Here is a 20,915-nt window from a genome sequence, read left to right as displayed (position 1 = left end):
TTGGGGTCTTCCATGAGGGGACACAAGAGAAAGGCTTTTATAGGGTGAACACAGAAATATAGCAAAGAAAATATTTGATTATAACAAATATGTGATTGGTTGCAGTTATACAGCTGCCTTATTTGGTCTGTCCTACTAGAAAGCCCCTAGTTATATGTTAGTGTGTGGCTTCTGGTTGATTAGCCTTAAGTTTCATTTTTCTTTAATACTGGTATTTACAAGAAATAACCCAAGTTACATCTTGCTTATATTTGCAAATCAAGCAAGGTTAAGCTCACTTATAGGCCTAACTGGCTTTGTCTGCTTGGAGATTCGTCAGGCCTGGACTCATTTTAATTTACTTTAGCAATGCTATTTATTTGTTTAAACAAAAGGGGGAGTGGGATGGAGGGAGCTGTTGGTCCTGTAGGATTTCCCCACATTCTGTAGGATTCTATCTGATTGTGTCCTTACGGAGTCATTTAAAATGTTCCCATATCCCCTCTATTTTATGTAAACTGGTAATTAGATCTAGTGATTTAATAAAATGCACATTCAGTTTTAAAGGTTGTACTATGTACTTCCTATTGTATTACATCAGAAGGGACAGAATGTCTGATTATCCCACTTACAATAATGTTAAGACTGATCAGTTAGTTCCAGTGTCATCCTGATCCATCCTTTATTAAATGTCCCATCAACCTTTCACCTAATGGTTTTAAGAACTCTGAATAATCATTGCCTCAATCTATTATTTCTTTAGGAGTTGCAAAATGATGATTGTCTAATTTTATTACTTCTCCATTGGTTGGCTGAAATTCTTCTAAAAAAATTTGTTCTTATCAACTAGTTAGTTATCTTGAAATATAGTGTGTGTGTACAGGAGAGACAGGCTAAATACTTATTTTTTTTACCTTTTATTTTGATATTTTCAGAATTAGTTGGTGTTCTAGCAACCTTCAATGGCTAATGTTTCATTTCGTTTTGTTTATATCATTAAAAACTTATGAGATTTAAAAATATTTAAGAAATTGTAGTCATCATCTTTATAATGTTTAAATTGTCCCAAATTTGGCCAGTGGAAATCCTTCAAATTGCATCCTACATTCTTTCGGTACAACTATGTCATCTTTAGTAGCTTTTCTGTCTTCTGTCACATGAAGCAGGATTGAGAATATATTTCCAGGCCCGGACTTAGAATTAGCCATTTTTCTAAAAAGCTCTGAATTCTTTGAGTAGAAAAGAGTTTATAAAGAGCACAATATGAGTACAAGGCATTTATTGCTACTGAATTATCACTCTTTTAGAACTTTTAAGTGTGCAGGGCAAGGAAATCGGAAATGTGTATTTTTAGAAAAAAATCAGTTCACAGTGATAATTCAGATTCAAATTGGACATTATAAGATTTATACTTAAAGCATTTATTTTCTATTTATGTATTTTTCACCTGTGCTGAGTGACGCTGACTTTTTTGTTTATTCACTTTATCATACATACCAATGTTATCATTCAAAATGACATACCAGTGTTATTGTTAGCAATAGGACTACGTGACGCACTCCTTTTGCCCTTAGATATATCCCACTGAGAAGGAAAGGCTGTATTTTAAAGTCACTTGAAATATTACTTATCTGTATAGTTATCTCACCAACTTGACATAAAATTCAGTCTGTTTCTATTTGCTTTTTATTTATAAAAATTGTTCTTTTTCTTTAATTTCATAAAATATTTACGTAATTTCAAATCCAAAGCTATGACATACTACAATATATCATATTACCATGAGACTCTATATCCAAAAACATCTAGATCCCCTATTTTTTCTTTTCCTAACAGCAAGCATATTTGTTAGTTTTCAGCTTATCCTTACATTGCTTTTTTGAAATCATAAGAAAAGACACATTTTTATACCTCTTTTCTAATACAAAAAGTAGAACTGTGGTGTGAATGTTTGTATTCCTCCCCAAATTCATAGGTTGAAACCTAATCTCCAATGTGATGGCATTAAGGGGTAGAGCCTTTTGGAGGTGATTAGGTCATGAAGGCTCCACTCTCATGATTAGGATTAACGTCTTTCTAAAATAGACCTGAGGTAACTTGTTTGCCACTTCTACTGTGTGAGAACACAGAGAGAAAATGCTATCCGATGGACCCTCACCAGACACCAAATCTACTGGCACCTTGACTTTGGACTTATCAGCCTACAGAACTGTGGCAAATACATTTTCTTTTGTTTATAAGCCACCCGTTTATGGTACTTTTGTTACAGCAGCCCAAACGGACTAAGTCAGGTAGAACTCTATGCATTTGTCTGCACCTTGCTTTCTTAACTTAAACATCCCCGAAAATGTGCTATGGAAGCATGTAGAGATCTTTCTCATTCCTTTTTACATCTGCAAAGGACTCTATTGTATAAATGTACAACAGTTTATTCAACTAGTACCCTATGAACTGAACATTTGAATTGCTTCTAGGCTTTTGCTCTTACAGACTCTTCTCCTTGTCCATACTTCATTTCATATTTTTGCAGTGTATCTTTGGGATACTTTCCTAGAAGTAAGAATGATGGATCAAATAATAGAAAAATGTAATTTTTCTAGTTATTATTAAACTCCTGTCACTAAGGCTTGTGCCATTTTGCATTCTCCCCAGCAATGTATGGGAGTGTCTTTTTTCCTATAGCCATCAATGGAATATTTTGTCAAACTTTTGACTTTATGCTCAATCCCTTATGTGAGAAATGGTATATCTGTGTATTTTTATTTGTATTTCTCTTACTACAAACAAAGTTGACCATCCTTTATGTGTTTTGGGGTCATTTTCATTTCTTTATCTGTGGAAGGTGTGCTCATACATTTTCCTCACTTTCAATCAAGTAGTTGGTATTTTTTCCCTTTGAAACTTAAGTGTTATTAATATGTCAGGGGTATTCAACCTTGGTCTGATAGAAGTTGTAAACATTATTTGTACAATCTGTCATTTGTTTTCTTATTTTACCGATAGTATTTTTAGCCAAATTTTTTAATGCAGTCAAATTTACCAGTAATTTCTTATTATGTGTTTTTTAAGTCATCATTATAAAAAGTTACTAAAGGATTCATCCAAGTCTTCTGAGATTTGTAGGAATTTATTTTTTACATTTAGAGTGCTAATTTATTTGTAATTTATCATTAGTATGATGTGAGGAACGAGCCCAATTTTATCTTTTAGATTCAGTTATTCAGTAATCCATCAAAATTTTGCTCTTTTTCCCATTTATTTGAAAAGTTATTTTCATCATTTAGTCTTATATACTAAATACAATCAAATACTAAGTTTCCATATGTAATCAGGTGTGTTTCTAGATTTCTATCCTGTTCCAATGGTATATCTGACTAATTTGAATTTTATTTCTCTGTTCTCAAACCTCCTTTTCTGTTTCAGTTGCTAAAGATTCACAATTTCCTTTAAGGTACAAAGTATGAAAACAAAACAAAATGAAATAAAATAAGAGGCCATAACCATTCTCATGCTAAATAACTGCTCCATCAATACAAACCTTACTACTAAAAGCAACAGTGATTTTTTTTCTTTTTTTTTAGATGGAGTCTCAATCTGTTGCCCAGGCTGGAGTGCAGTGGTGCAATCTCAGCTCACTGCAACCTCTGCCTCCTGGGTTCAAACAATTCTTTTGCCTCATCCTGCCAAGTATCTGGGATTATAGGTGTGCACCACCATGCCCGCCTAATTTTTGTATTTTTAGTAGAGATGGCGTTCACCATGTTGGCCAGGTTGGTCTTGAACTCCCGACCTCAGGTGATCCTCCCACCTTGGCCTCCCAAAGTGCTGGGATTACAGGCATGAGCCACCATATCCAGCCAGCAATAGTGATTTTTCAGCATGGAATGGTCCTAATTCAAAACCTCAGAACTATCACTAAACTATGCTAGTCATGGGATCATCTCATACATAAATAAGGGCCCAGGAAAATAAATTAAGATTCAATCAAAATTACTTTTCACAACACAATTATTTCAGATATAAAAGTATCCATTGATTTCTGCTTATTTTTATCAAATTTGACCTTCTATTAAGGCTGTTCACAAGCAATATCACCAAAGCTGTTTTTAAAATTTTGTTTGCCACTTAAAATTCATCCAATAGCTCTAACTAATCCCTACTGAAAAAACTGTCTCAATTTTCCTCAAAAATCCTCATGCTTTACCCAGACAGTAAAGACTTGCTCTGTAAAAATCAATACATCAAGGCAACACACTCACCTCATTTATTCTCTTTCTACTATAAGGATTTGTAAGTTCTGAGAATTTTAAGTTTATATGTTTTGGAGTTGCTATGTGATACAATTAGTGTTTTCAAGAAAAACACTAGTGTATTCAAAGAAACAGAGAGGCAGGACGGAGTCTGTGTGTTTTTTTTAACATTATGTGAAACCAAGTTTAAGACAATGATTTTAAATAGCATTGTTAGAGTGCCGAGAGCTAGGCTTTTTTTTTCCATTTTGTTTTGTTTTAATTAAAACTCACTCATTTAAAATGGACAAGAGGTTCTTAGATGAGCATTTATAGAGGATTTCTTTCTATAATTTTCAGATGTTTTTGGATGAACTCTCCTATAACTAGGCATATTACCCACATCGATAAGAAGAGATCTTGACAATCTTGTATGTAACTGAGAGGCAAGAAGGAATACTTTCAGGCAGCAGTCATGATTTTTTCCTTGACTGCTAACATCTGCTTGCTAAATCCTACACACATCCCCAGAGTGTTGGGGTTTGTAAACATTACTTGATGATGACACCCTGAATATTACGAAAATGTGTCTCTCAATCCACACCCAAAACCCTCCAAAGAACATTTCATATTTTCAGACTGTGGTCAGCAGGCTTTTGGGGGATGATGTGCAGTTTGTTAACTGAAAGTTAAATAGATTCTTTATTAAAAATGAATTCCTGGGCTAAGCTTGCAGGAAACACGATGGCCATAAGCCACTAGGTCAATGTTGAAGTAAAATGCTATAGAAATAAAGGTTGTTTTATCTCCTGATAAGAATTCCTCCAAATTATAAGAATGTATTATTTATGGAAATAAGCATATTATAAATAGCCAGACAGGTTTTATGTGGCTCTTACAGACCTCAAGACTTCAAACCACTTTTAGAAGTCAAAAATAAAATTGTAACATTTCTGCCAATTCTCTACATTCAGGTAACATTCCTTCTTCTTTTTAACAACACAGAATATACAGTTTGATATGAGAAAATACAACACTTCTAAGGAAGTAAAATTTAAATGCAGAATGAGCATCTGAAAAAAATTATTAGTTTGACAGATTCAGTACTTTTCTGCTAGCTGAAATTAATCGAATTGCAAGAAGCAGAGGATATTTGACAGGAAAAGAAATCCCACTCAACCCCAAAAGAGCCTTTCTCTGTAATCAAATACAAAGCCACTGGGATTCTTGAGAATGTGCTATGTGCATAGTGAGCATTCTGAACGTAAATTTATGGGTGGACATACTCCCAAATCAAGTAACAAACAAAACTATGAGGCAAATTTCTATTGAAAGGAAGAAACAATGAAAAGAGAAGAGAGAAAAGAGGAGAAAAATGTGAAATTGTCATAAAAAGAAGTATTGGGCACAGTGACTCACGCCTGTAATCCCAGCACTTTGGGAGGCCAAGGCAGGTGGATCACCTGAGGTCAGAAGTTCGAGACCAGCCTGACCAACATGGAGAAACCCTATCTCTACTAAAAATACAAAATTTACCAGGCATGGTGGCATGTGCCTGTAATCCCAGCTACTCGGGAGGCTGAGGCAGGAGAATCACTTGAACCCGGGAGGCAGAAGTCGCAGTGAGCTGAGATCACACCATTGAACTCCAGTCTGAGCAACAAGAGTGATACTCAGTCTCAAAAAAAAAAAAAAGAAAAAGAAAAAAAGTATCATATATTTATCCCTTTGTTATCTGAGTCTCCTTACTTTGTATATAGTCACTAAGGAAGAAGGACATCATGAAAGACTTTGGGAAACTTAACCAACATTTGGATGCAGCCTTTGAGAAGAAAAGTACAGGAAATTTCAACACATTTAAATGAAAATGATAATAAATTTTCCTGGTTCTTATGCATTCTCTAATTAACAATTTCCTGCTTTTCTGATAATTAAACTCATCAAATGATATAAATTAATCAGAGTACTTACTAAGTTAAATTGCCTTAAATTATCACATTTTCTCCAAAAAAATTTTGTTTTTATTTTTGCCCAACCAAAATTAAGCTCATTGAAACTAAAAACGCAGTTATTTTAAGGAACAGCTCTTCCAGATACATACTTTTAAAAAAGTACTTAGAGAGGTCTGCTGAAGTATAAAGCGGCGCTTTACAATATAAACTCCATATGAGCAAAGGCATTATTTTGTTCACTGCTGTATCACCGGCATCCAGAACAGTACTCAATAAATCCAAAACAGCCGGGCACGTTGGCTCACGCCTGTAATCTCAGCACTTTGGGAGACTAAGGTGGGAGGATCACCTGAGATCAGGAGTTAAAGACCAGCCTGGTCAACATGGTGAAAACCCATCTCTACTAAAACTACAAAAATTAGCCAGGCATGATGGCGGGTGCCTGTAATTCCAGCTACTCGGGAGGCTGAGATTGGAGAATCACTTGAACCCAGGAGGCAGAGGTTGCAGTGAGCCAAGATCCTGCCATTGCACTCCAGCCTGGGTAATAGAGTGAGATTCCATCTCAAAAAAATAAATAAATAAAAATAAATAAGTAAATCCAAAACATTTGTGGCAATCCTCCTGTGCACAAAAGTAATAAAGAACAAAATAATACACTTTTTCCCCAATATGATTTAATTAATTCTTATAATTAGGAAAAAAGTAGTTTTTATTGGCTGGAAGAAATTAAAATGAAATTTAAGAATTCAGGAGTGATGTTTGTTAAGTACTACCTGATAGCTTAATTAAACTACTGAATATTAGTTCTGAATACTGAATGAAACTACTTTGGCAGGTAGTGTGTGACATGGTAAGTCTGGGCCTTCTATTACTGCTGTTTGACTGCAGATCAGAGCCAGCTTTCTGGGCATGATGTAACCTGTGTAATTGTATAAGGCTTCATGCTTAGAAGGACCCCATGATTGGTTCAATACTCTATTGTCAACGTTTTGAATTTCTTCCTTATGAACATTTTTACTTAACTATGTTGCATTTTTATACTGTATTGGGCCTGGAAATTATGTAGTCACTCCTTCTGCATTGTTTCTGTAATGGCTGAGTCAGCAGAAGAAGGATGTTGCATGCATGACTAGTAGTCCAACACATAGAAGACAGGTTATAAATGATTAAATGAGAGCTTGTATACTTCAAAAAGTTCAACAAAAGAAGTGCCAAATAATATCAACCTGTTTCATTTCTTTTATTTATTTATTTATTTTTTGAGACAGAGATTTTACTCTTGTTGCCCAAGCTAGAGTGCAATGGTGTGATCTCAGCTCAGTGCAACCTCTGCCTCCTGAGTTCAGGTGATTCTTCCTGCCCAGCCTCCCAAGTAGCTGGGATTACAGGCGCCCGCCACTATGCCTGGCTAATTTTGTATTTTTAGTAGAGATGGGGAGTTCAGGCTGGTCTTGAACTCCTGACCTCAGGTGTTCCACCCACCTTAGCCTCCCAAATGGCTGGAATTGCAGGCCTGAGGCACCACGCCGGCTTGTCTCATTTCTTTAGATTTCCATCATTCCCTTACCTCAAAAAACATATCTATGAACTTGAACTATCACTCTGCATTCATCACCTTTGCCTTTTTAGCTTCCATAATCATTATTGAATTCCAAAGTGCCAGCATTCTCTTAAGGAGAGCAAGTTTTATTTTTGCAGCTCTCAGAAATCATTCACCCACCCCACTAAACTTTCTTAAAAGATCCTCATTTTACTTGGTAGGTCACTCTTTGTAATGTAGAAATCACAGTACTCAAGAGAACGGTAAAGGCAGCTTCTTTAAAAAAATGAAAGTCGCATACTGGGGATTTACAAGTCTCTGAAGTCTGAAGGTGTAGTGGGACTCTCATGTAATGTAGATATTTCAGAGACACTGCCAACACTTGTATTATACTTCCTGCATGGTTCACGGAAAATGTTCTTTAATCCATTAAGACATGCCATTTGCCATGACTTGAGTTCTTTAAAGTTTTACTGATGAAGGGATACTACTACTTCTTATATTTAAATCTTAGAGACATTTACAATGCAATAGTTTGGTGTTAAATACGCATCTTCACTCTTCTGTCACAAGGTGTAAGTTTGGACTAATCTATTTGCATTTGTAGCAAAAGAGCATATGGCATAGCTAAACTCACTATATTGGGTCATGAATATATTTCGAACAAATTATAAATAATGTTCAATATCACCATTTACATGATGTGTTTGCAAACACAAAACCATCTCAGAAAGAAGAAAAACCATAACTGTCCCAAAAAGTGTATTAATTTAAAACTAGAGCAAGATACGTTTGGAAAAAGTAGATTTCAGAAGCAATTTCATTGAATCCATAAGCATGCCTTGAGTTTGGGTTTGGTTGCTTTGGAACAGACATTTTCTCTCTGCTCCAGTTGGAGATCTTCACTTTCATTAAGTGGTTTCCTTGATCACAAACTTGTCATAAATCTTTATTGCTTATTACAACCCCTGCAAATTGAGAGATTCTTATCAATCTGGGAATTTTATCAATGCCCAATACTGCGCTAGGGACTTTATATATATACCACTTTATCTAATTCTTATAACATTCTAGAGAACCCTGGTCAGTTCCGACCTCTGACTCATACTTCTGTCCAACTTCTGTAATTAAACTTCAACCATGCTATTTCTCTATTCTTATTTTCCCATTTCTCTAGTTTGTGTTCTCCAACTCACCTCAACAAATCAGAAGGAGCTCTGTCTTCAGCAGCTACATTCCCACCTCTCTGTCTTTGTCCCAGTGTCACCCAGTCTGGAAGGCCCTCTTTCCTCGCTCTTACCCAATTTACCCAATGTCTCCTCTTTCTTCAACTCCTAGTTTAATTTAAGTCTTTCTTCTTTTATGAATATTATTCATACTCATCTTCTGACTATAAATTTCTGGTATAAAACTTCTATAGGAGAGAAGTGAGTGTGTGGTAGGCAGATTAATAACATGAATAGAGAAAAAAAGGGTATAGGAGAGTTCAGCAGTAGAGGGAAGAATGAATGGTTTGATGAGGCTGGAACATAAAATACAGGTTGAGAAGTGGAGGAGAAGAATGGTGGTCAGAAGAATAGTTTGAATCAGATTATTAAGCCTGTAAGCATATAATTCCAATTGTAAGCAGTGGAAGCACTGAAAGACTTTATAACGAATGGCTGAGGGGGATCCTATTAGATTTGTGCTTTAGACATGTCACTCTGTTTACCTAAATAGGTAGAGGATGGATTGAATGGCAAAGAGGCAGCAATGACAGTCTAGATGGAAAAGGGAAGGAAAAATATCAGGAAAGGGCATTGGCTAAGTCAAAGTTTAGCTAAGAGACAGCAGGGACAGTGGCCATGTGAGCTAGGCAGAAGGAAAGCAAGTGCAAATGCTTTGCAACTGGAATGTGCTTGACATATTGAAAGATCATTAAGGAATCCAGTGTGACGGAATCATTGAAAATGAATGGGCGACTGACAGGAGATGAGGACAGAGAGATCAGAGAGCTGGAGCCAAATACACAGACCAGATAAGCTTCTGTAAGGATTTTAGATTTTTCTCCTATGTGTTTGAGAAAGTCATTAGAGGGTTTTGAGCCATGGTTTGAGTTGTTCATATATAAGTTTCTAGAAACATCACTTGTACTTCCATGCAGAGAAGTTGCTACAGGCAAGGTGAGTAGGGAGACCATTTGTGCTATGGTAGTATTCCAGAAGAAACATGACATTTAGTGGCTTGGACAAGAGTGGAGTGGTGGAGGTTGTAGGAAGCCCAAGCAGACAATACTTAATGAGATAGTCGATATGAAGTGTCAGAACAAAAAGAGGAGGTGGCTGGGCGCGGTGGCTCACGCCTGTAATCCCAGCACTTGGGGAGGCCAAGGCAGGCAGATCACCTGAGGTCAGGAGTTCAAGACCAGCCTGTCCAACATGGTGAAACCCTCTCTCTACTAAAAATATAAAAATTAGCCAGGTGCGGTGGTAGGCGCCTGTAATCCCAGCTACTCGGGAGGCTGAGGCAGGAGGATCACTTGAACCTAGGAGGTAGAGGTTGCAGTGAGCTGAGATTGCGCCATCGCACTCCAGCCTGGGGGACAAGAGCAAGATTTCATCTCAAAAAAAAAAAAAAAAAAAAGGAAAGAAAAGAAAAGAAAAAAAAAGAGGAGGCAAAGATGGCCTTAAGAGTGAGCAATTCTCATTGACAGTGGAGAAGGTTATGATGAAACACAGAAGTCAGTGTGAAGGCAAGACATGAGACGTACCTTGAACTACTGGTTGCTTAGTAACTGCTGGATAAAAAAAAAGTGAATGAATGAATGATTAAATGAATTAATAAGAGCTGTGCACTGGCTCTCAACTCTAATTGTAAAGATATGCCTCATACTATTGAGTGAATGAATAAATGAATAAAAGCCCCCAAATCTTTCTTCAGTTGGGGATCACAGCAACTTCTTTTCCCTGCCTGAAGTTTTCTGAGCATCCCATATCCCCTGCTCCTTGAAGCAGCAGCCAAAACCCCCTTCCCTCACTGTCTTGTGTAGAATCTGTGATGATTTTCTCCAATTTGCCATACTCTAGAATTTGGCCTTGAAATGTTAGTTCCTTCTGGAGAGCCCTATATTCTAACCAGAATAAGCTGTGTTGTCAAGCTGTTTTTACCTTAATTTTAAAAAAAACTAAATGGGTACAAATGTATAAAATGAAAGGTCATATTTTAGCTTTGTATTTAAGGTTTACACATGAATTTCAGTGGAAAATAGTTTCTTAAAAGTTATGGAAAGAGGCTTTTGTTACAAGTTTAAACTGCACTGTTTTTTCAACAGAAGATGAGAGCTCTGTATTGTAGGTAGTATCCAGCTGTGCAAGTTTTCAACAGCTGGAATTACAATAAGTTTCATTCTATGAAAATGAGCCCATTACTATTTTGTTTGTGCTGTTGCTCAATAAATCCATAAAGTGCTTCTCCAGACTTGAGAAGAATTTCATGAAATTGTATAAAGGATTCTTAAAACAAAATTTTTGTTTGGCAATGTTAAAATCAGAATATCTACTCCCACCCCCCTTATTTTGAAGTCAGTTCTCAAAGCTGAGCAAATTATACGTGCTAATATACATATATATGCTAAAGGAATACTCAATAAAATTTAGTATATTACATATATAACATTAAAATGAACATTTAAACAAATATATTATAAATCAATATGTATTACAAAAGAAAAAACATAAAGCTTAATAATCATCATCATAATAGCTATATTTTTCATCACAGTAGTTATATTTCTAAACTTGCCAGACACTGTTATACATCTATGTTACCTCATTCTTTAAAACGTGCATTTTAAATCATGTAGAAAAGTGAAAAGTAATACAATTAGTTGTAGTTGTACTTGTTTTCACTTTCACTCTCATGGTAATATTTCTATAATGAGATCAAATCCCATCCTTAGGATTTATCTCATTATGTCTTTAGAGTAAGTTTTCTTAGCACTAAAATTAAAATAAAGTAACCTAAAGATGTAAAGCTACTGAGAGGGGGAAAAGAAATTCTGGTATTAAAAATGTATCAGAATCGGGAACAAGGAATGAAAAAAATCAATTTTTGGTCTAAAGTTTAATACATTGCAATATTTTCAGTTGAACATTTGAGTCACTTTATGAAATATGAGGAAATAAAAGAATAAACTTACTAAGTCTTACAGTTGAAAACTTTTTAAATTTGACCACTTTTAGGTCAAAATATTTTCAATGTGCCATTTTTCTATTCCTTTTATTTTTTTTCTATTTTTTCTATTCCTGTTAATTTCCAAAAGACTGAAGGGAGAGACAGCTGATCCATAATTAAAACGATAATGGCTGTGAAATTAAACTTCTAAACTATTTTTAGTGTGAACTTCCCTCTGTGAGAACCATAGAAAATCACGAACAACACAGTTTGATTCTGATCACCTGGGATTGTTCCAATCAGTTCAAACTTCAGTACCTTTGACCAAAGTCCAAAGATTCCATTCACTACTAAATCAGTGAATCCCTCTTTAGCAGATCTGTTCACCTGAGGATGTAACATTTAAATGAATGCCACTTTTGTAAATGCCACTTAAGAGGATCCTTCTAAAAGCCACGGTGAGATGCCACACTAGCCTTCTTGTTCGTTTTCCCAAGGCTGATTTCCTTAGAGGGCAGGGAAGAGGGCTATCTGTCATTAAAACCAAAGAGATTCCTGGGGTTTTATTCCCAACCTCTACCTCTGACCACATTCAACCTGTAAATTTCCTCTGTGCAAGATTTCACTACTCAGAAAAATGTCTTTACTTATGTGTGTCTTGAAGAGGATAAAGTCCCTCTGTGGTTAGACAGCACCTTAGGATGTGTGAAAGCATGAGACTCAAACAATTTTGAGCACTGTGACTGAGTGGCCAGCTCTGTCCCCGAAGAAAGGAATTATTAATGTTACATTTTAGTTCCGTTTGTATGTTACAAGAGTGACTCCCATTCTGGAATTGTTTTCTGATTCCAATACCTGGATGCTCTGTGATTCAAAGAAGAAATCTTATTATCATCTCATTTCACTCTTGGTTTATTAAAACATCTGCCCTGCTTTTGGTGAGAAGAAGTAAAATTTGGAGAAAGGAGGACATAAGAATGCTGAGTTGTAAGGACAGGACGTACTGTTGTTACATTGCCTCTGCTGATAATTCCAAATGCGTTAGAGGATGTAGAAGAAATTCTGACCCTGAAAGCCCTTATTGTACAGCTGCACTAGTTTAGATTATGATAATACAGCAGAAGTTTCCTGCTAACCACCACCTGCTGAGATTACAGCTTGATAATCAAACAATATCTTTCATTTGGCCTGTATGCAGCCATTTAAAGAAAAAAAATACAGAAAAACCCGTTAGTCTTTAATTTAAAGGACATTATTTGCAATTTGAAACACATTCACTTTTCAAAATAGTGCATTGATCTTCTTGGAAAACTTGGAATACTAAATCAGCTTCAAAAAATATCCAGAGACACCAGATTCTCAGCTAATGGTTTGCAGCTCTCATCTTTATTCCCTGAACTCGTTTTATAACTCAGTAGGAGACCTCTTAATGTATGAAATCTCCAAGATATGGGGAAGAAGTCCGTAACCCTATTCCAAAAACAAAACTCAATTTGTCATGAACAACTAGTAATTATTAATTAAACACATTTGTTGGGAATGTATCATGTGCCATGAACTCTGCTAAGCATTTGAAATATAGAAGTAGTCAAACAAATGCAATCATAGCTGTCACAGAGTCTAAGGTCAAATGGCGGACAATACATAATAACCAATGAACTGTTAGTGTGTTTTGTGTAGTGATGAAGACATATAGGGACAATAGGAAAGCACAATGGGCTAGGAGACCTAACCTAGCAAAGGGTTGGGGAAAGTAACTGTCCCTAAGGACTTCTCTGAAGACAGAACTCTTAAGTAGGAGCTGAGATCCAAGTTAGTCAAGAAAAAGGGTTGAAAGATCGAGAGGGTTACAGGATGATGCTGGAAACAGAGAAAAATGCTCTGGGAAACTATGGAAGAGATTAAAGGGAGAATGGGATATTACATTATTGTATATATACATACACATATACACACACACATACATATGTACACACACATACATATATACACAATACATATGTGTGTGTAAATATGTACATATGTAAAGATCACATCGCAGGGGAAAATACTGGAAGAGAATGAAGTTGATTAGAAATGGAAAATTTAGTGAGGCAGCCGTTGCAGGAGTTTCAATAAAATGATGGCCGGGTGTGGTGGCTCACACCTGTAATCCCAGCACTTTGGGAGGCTGAGGTGGGAGGATCATGAGGTCAGGAGTTCAAGACCAGCCTGGCCAAGATGGTGAAACCCCATCTCTACTAAAAATACAAAAATTAGCCGGGCATGGTGGCGCATGCCTGTAGTCCCAGCTACTCGGGAGGCTGAGGCAGAGAATTGCTTGAACCTGGGAGGCGGAGGTTGCAGTGAGGCAACATCACATCACTGCATTCCACCCTGGGCGACAGAGCGAGACTCCATCTCAAAAAACAAAACAAACAAACAAACAACAAATGCACTCATGGCTTAGGCTAGATGCATAAAATTTCATTCCAAGACATATATAGGAAGGTCTAATTTTTTTTCTGAGATAAATTAGAGCTTGCAGTCATTGAAGACTGCAAGGAGACAAATACCAACCTGCAAGCAAAGTCATGCCTCTTGAAATTTGGGGTGTTAGGAAAAACTTTGCCTGTTTTTTGGGCTGAGCTGAAGCTGACACTGTTGTTAACCACCCTAGCAAAAGAAGAGGAACTTGCTATCTTGACAGAAATTGCAACCAACATTTTTTATTAAAGAAAGCTGCATTTATTTTGATTGAACAAGTTTTTGTTTTATTTCAGTCTTGCCTTTGATCTGACTCCTGTCAGAACCTTTCTTTCACAAGAGGCTTTGAATGTTACAGGAGGCAACCTCTGTAATTTAACACAAAGTGGTCTAGTTTGGGCTAGTAATTACTTCAGAGTGGGTTTCAAAAAGAGGGATAAGCCTATGGTAAATGCTCCACGGCCAGCTCCTTCCTTTCCTGCCTGGCTGTCATCCTTCACCCAATGCCATTCCTACCCTATGTTTAAGTCAAAGCTATAGACAGTCAAAATTATTCATAGATATTAAACAAGCCCGTTAAAATACCAGACCTGTGAGAGATTTTTAGCTGTGTTTTCTACTGTATATTCCAGAATCTAGCCACTCAATAAATAGTCATTGAAAATTTTTAAAACAAACACTGACTAAAAATATTGACGAAATCCCAAATACATTACCTTTTATTCAACATCTAGGGCTTACTAAACTAAGTACTTTCTCCTTATCCTGGTATTCCAGCTATCTGCAGGATAGTCTCACTACATGTTTCTTTCACTCTAGCCTATCTATATCATTCCTGACTTCCTCTCCACAAAATAATTTTGGTTTTCTGTTTGCAGATCTTTTCTTTTATTTTTTTCTTTTTGAGATGGAGTCTCACTCTGACCCCGAGGCTGGAGTGCAGTGGAGTGATTTCGGCTCACTGCAACCTCCTTCTCCAGGATTCAAGCGATTCTCCTGCCTCAGCCTCTCAAGTAGCTGGGATTACAGGTGCCTGGCACCGCGCCTGGAATGGGGTTTCACCATCTTGGACAGACTGATCTTGAACTCCTGACCTTGTGATCCACCCACCTTGGCCTCCCAAAGTGCTGAGATTACAGGCATGAGCCACCGTGGCTGGCGAGATCTTTTCTTATTTTGTTCCCTCGGCATGGAATTGTGCTTTTCATCTCCTTCCCCGTACTCCCCAGCTCTAGCTGTCAGTATGGTATCCACCCGTTTAGGACCATCTCAAAGACTAGCTCTTTCAGGAAGCATTTCCAACAAGCTTCTCACCAAATCTAGATATACTCACTCCTCCCTTAAAAGCCCAAGGCCCTTTGTCTTTCATTGAGCCTCCTTTAACTTGTCTTTTATGAAAATTATTTATGTGCTTTTTCTGTCCTGTGATATAATTCAGTATTTGCTAAAGAAAACCAAATCTCTCTAGGTACTTCAAATAGAGAGAAATGTAATAGAGGAAATGTTATTTATGTGATGAAAGAGATGACAAAACAAATAGGTTTATGAGACAAATAAGAGATTAGCAATAGTAGAAAGCTGTTCTTATACTTGGTGCTGGTGGGACAATGAAAGAAAGTGGCATTGCCAGAATCCAGGGCCATCGGGCCAGATCTCTGCCTAGGGCTAACAGGCAGGATCTGGGATCATGGGAAAGTCACTGTCTATCATGAGCTATAGCAACAGGGGAGATGCAGCTGCAGCTAAAATTGCCACCCAATCGCACCCAGGTTTTTCCTGCTCCTCCAGGTCTCCAATGCTTTCCATTCCACCTGGAAGCACTCAACCTGGTAGCCAAATCTATCTGAAAACCAGTAGACAAGAGAGCCTAGGAAATGTAGCTCCCTGCATTACAGAGAACAGGGACAAGGTGGGAAGTGAGTATGAGGACAAACAGGCAAATAACCAATTCACTATCTTTTCAAGAAAATGAAAAGGCTGTTCGATCATAGAGACACCTGGCTAAGACGCTTCAACACCTAGCACAGTATCTTACATAAAATACTGGTTAAGTTGTGTTAGTATATTCTGCGTCTTATAAGAAGACTCTCACTCTGTACAAAGATGAAAATAAGAATTTACACATGAAGTGTTATTTAACCATGAATTCTTCTTTCATGTCCACTAAGCATCAAAATAATGTTTAAAGCACGTGAAGCCTGTTTTTAAATTATTCTTATTCTTATTCTTATTATATATTATGGGGTACATGTGCAGAATGTGCAGGTTTGTTACATAGTTATGCATGTGCCATGGTGGTTTGCTGCACCTATCAACCTGTCATCTACATTAGGTATTTCTCCTAATGCTCTCTCTCCCCCAGCCCCCAACTGCCTGATAGACCCCGGTGTGTGATGTCGGCCGCCCCATGTCCATGTGTTCTCATTGTTCGACTCCCACTTATGAGTGAGAACATGCGGTATTTGGTTTTCTGTTCTTGTGTTAGTTTGCTGAAAATGACCTTTGCAGGGACATAGATGAAGCTGGAAGCCTGTTTTTTGGAAGCAAATGTCATTATAAATTTGGCACTTCACCTCTCCTAAGTTCTGCCTTTCTCTTTTTCTTCTGAGACACTCCTAGATTTTTTTATTCAACAAAGCAGCGGTCCTAGATGTTGTGTGGGTGTGAAAATCCCATGAGAATCTGATAAAACTGTCAATTATTTGCATGGGGGTAGGGGTGGGGGTGATATATATTTGCATACATGCTCAATGTTGCATACATGCTCAATGTTGCCTACAATTTCTTTCATCACCAAGGCTGGCGTGCAGTGACACGATCTCGGTTCACTATATTACATACAATTTCTGAGTGTTCGCATAGCCCAAAGCCTGCCCATTAGTCTTCTACTAATCTGTTCACAGACAGTTGGAAGCCTTGATACTCAACTTTTTAATCAAATACAATTTATAAAATAGCATACAATATATAGCTGATGAGCTTTCTCCTTCCTTAGTGGAGTGGCCTCGAGGTAAACCAAATGGATTACTGCAGCCTGAAAAGGCATAGTCCAGAGCCGTGGTTCTCAGTTGAGGGTGAATTTTTCCTTCAAGAGATATTTCACAATGTCTGGATACAATTTTTATTTTTGCAACTGGAGTGCAGGTGTGCTACCAGCTTCTAGTGGGTAAAAGCCATGGATATTGCTAAATATACCACAATGCATAGATATATGCCATAACATATAATTATCCAATCACAAAGTGCTGATGTTAAATACCCTGTTCTAGAGCAAGAGCAATCCTATTTTAGCTTCCACTGGGTCAAAGAGATCACGCTAATTTACAATACAAGATACACCTTTCATTCCTCTAAGAAGCTATAATGCTCCAAAAAACAGGCACTTAGATATTGCTGACATGTTTAGTTAATCAGATTTTATCTATATCTCTGAATTCTAAGAGTCTTAATCTTTTATGTGAACCCTGCCACTATACTTTTGTGTCTAGTCTATAGCCTGTTAGATGGTGAAAAATAATCTCCTATTAAACTTAAATAAACCACTCCCTAGTCCAGGAAATCTGTCGTTCAGGAAAAAATATATTAAATAACATTAAAAGGTATACCAAATCTCAACAATACAAAGATTAAGAATATGAACTCAGAGCTGAGTGTGGTGATGCATGCTTATGTTCCAGCTTCTTGGGTGGCTGAGGCAGGAGGACCACTTGAGTTCGAGACCAGCCTGGGCAACAGAAACCCCCATCTCAAAAAAAAGAATGTGAACTCCAACTACAAGTCTGCATTATCCAGTTAAGTATCATAAAAACCCCAAAGTAAATACTCCCTGACTTCAGTCCACTCTACTGTAATTCCATAGAGATTTGGATGATTTTCCAAAGCTATGGCAAGGTAGGGTCCTTCTATGGGCTAGACCCAGGAAACCTATTCTGGCCTCCTATTTTGGAATAAGGTTTACACTTCAGTATGTAACTAGGATGATGATTCTAGGGCAGTATTTTTCCATGTTGATGGTGCATTCAATGCACAGCCTCTACCGCAGACCTACTGAATCAGAATCTCCAAGAGTGAGACCTGCATATCAAATGAAGAACCACCATTCTAGAGACAATACTCTTCCTAAATCCCATGGGAGATCTTGTCTAGCAAAGATCCTGGACTTCAACAGAGCTTCACTTCTAGGGAAAGCCAAGAGACAGGAATCCCTCCATACTCTATCAGAATTCTCGAACTTTGGAATATGCCTTGAAGATCTCAGAAACTCTAGAGCTGACCATGGACCTGCCGTCACATTCCAAGACCTATTCAGGGATCTAAGGTCATATTCCAAAGGAAGAAGCCAAACACTCAGTTGTGGCTAATAATGCCATCATCATCTCCTCAGTTGCCAGGCTTTGAACCTTGGCAGTGTAGTTCACTTCTGCTTCTCCTTTGTCTCTCAAATTTCTTTACTGGCCAAAGGTTGCCTACTCTTTCTCCAAAGTCTCTCTCAAATGTGCTCCTCTCTCTATTACCACTACCAAGCCTCAGGATTTCATTGCTTCCTTCTTGAAATATTGCAAAAGCCTCTGCCATATTTCCTTGCCTCCAGCCTAACTCTGCCTCAATCCATGGCCCATGAACACTGCTGCCAAAGTCATTGTCCTGACATGTGACTTTGATCGATGCTCTCCCTTGCCCAAAATTATTTCAATAATTCCCCTGGATTGTAGAAGAAAGCCCACATCTTTCAGCTTAGCACTGTCTAAAACATTGATATCTGGCCTGGTTATACCTTTTCTTTTTCTCACTATTTCTGTGCCAACACCTTGCATTCCCACCAGTTCTTACAAGTTTCTAGCTTTGTGTTTTAGTAATGTGTCCTCCATATGAAATGCCCAACTTCAAATATCTTTAATGCCCTCATTTTCCAAATGTCCCCTTTTTCTTGAAACCTGACTTCATCCTGCAGTCAAAAATACCCACTCTCCTTTGGAACATCCAGTGCACTTCGTGTGTCTCACCAACGGTGCTTTCACAATCTTTCCTGTGTTATAACAACCCATGCATCTTCTTTTTGGCAGATTCATCTTGCTATCCTCTGCAGAGCTTACTCAGAATAGTGTGTTCTACAAAGTAGATGTTCCTTCCATTTGGTGGAATGAAGGCTGCAAGTAAAATTTTGCTGCAAGACATCAACAACATTTTCATACTTAATCTACTGAGCTCATTTATTTTGGGTCATGACATTTGGAAGAATAAAGTTTTACGATAACTGGAAATCAATTTGAAAACAACCATGAAGAATGTAGCATGTTGCATGGACAGTAGAACATTTCTTTTACATTATCCATTCTGATGGTTAGTTTTGTGTGTTAACTTGGCTAGGCCGAGTTCAATTAATTCAACCAATTTGATTATTCAATCCAACATTAACCTAGGTGTTGCAGTAAAGGTATTTTGTAGATGTGGTTAACATGCATAATCAGTTGGCTTTAAGAGATTACCCTCTATATCAATCTGAACCTGATTAAATCAGTTGAAAAGTTTTAATTTTTAAAATTTTTATAGATTCAGGGTATACACGTGCATGTTTGTTACATAGATATATTGCATAATGGTGAGATTTGGGCTTCTAGTGTACTCATCACTTGAACAGTGAATGTTGCACCCAATAGATAATTGAAAAGATTTAAGAGCAGAGCTGAGGCTTCCCTAAAGAAAAAGAAATTTCACCTGTGGACTTCAGCCTCAACTCATGCCACAAAGTACCTTCTGCCCTTCCTGACAGTCTGCGCTATGGATTTTGGACTTGCTTGACCAGTCTTCACAGTTGTGTGAGTCAATTATTTGCAACAAATCTCTTTCTCTCCACACACAGACAGACAGACACACACACAAATATGATTTCCATTTCTATGTGAAACCCTGACTGATACAACCATTGTGAAAATTCCCACCCCCAATTTTAGAAAGAACAGTTGCATGTATACATGTTTGTTTGTATGTATGTGTGTGTGTATATATATAATACACACATATATATACATATACACATACACATAGTGGAAATTAAAACAGTAACCTTTTTGCCTGAAAGAGATACAAGTTTAAAAAATTATAATAATGTTTAATACTATCGACAGTACTAAGTGATAGCCTGTATATAAATGCTAATGTAAATTGATGCACCCTTTCTGAAGATGAATTTGGCTAAGGGGTCTCAGGTTCTTTCATCTAAGAATCTCTTGTGGACACAAAGATTTATGTACAAGTATCTGCAGTTCAATGTTATCTGCAATAAAAGTTGTAAGTCACTTAAATGTAAAATAATAAGAACATAGTTTCCTCCTTAAAATGTTATGCATGCTTATGCAGATATGAAAAGTCTCAGAAAATTAGGGATATGAGAAAATACTCAAAACATGTTCAGTGAATGCATTATAAAATTGTATATTGTATCTCAAGTTTCAACCAGAGAAGCAGATCTAATATATATACCAAGAAATTTATCTTAGGGAAACGGGTTACATGATTATAAGTCTGAAATCCACAGGACAAGCTCTCAGGAAAGGACAATTACAAAGCCCTCTCAGTATTTTTTTTGGAAGCCTC

The sequence above is a fragment of the Chlorocebus sabaeus genome, chromosome 10, assembly GCF_047675955.1.
Source record: "Chlorocebus sabaeus isolate Y175 chromosome 10, mChlSab1.0.hap1, whole genome shotgun sequence".
NCBI lineage: Eukaryota > Metazoa > Chordata > Mammalia > Primates > Cercopithecidae > Chlorocebus > Chlorocebus sabaeus.
Note: the sequence above shows the minus strand (reverse complement) of the source record.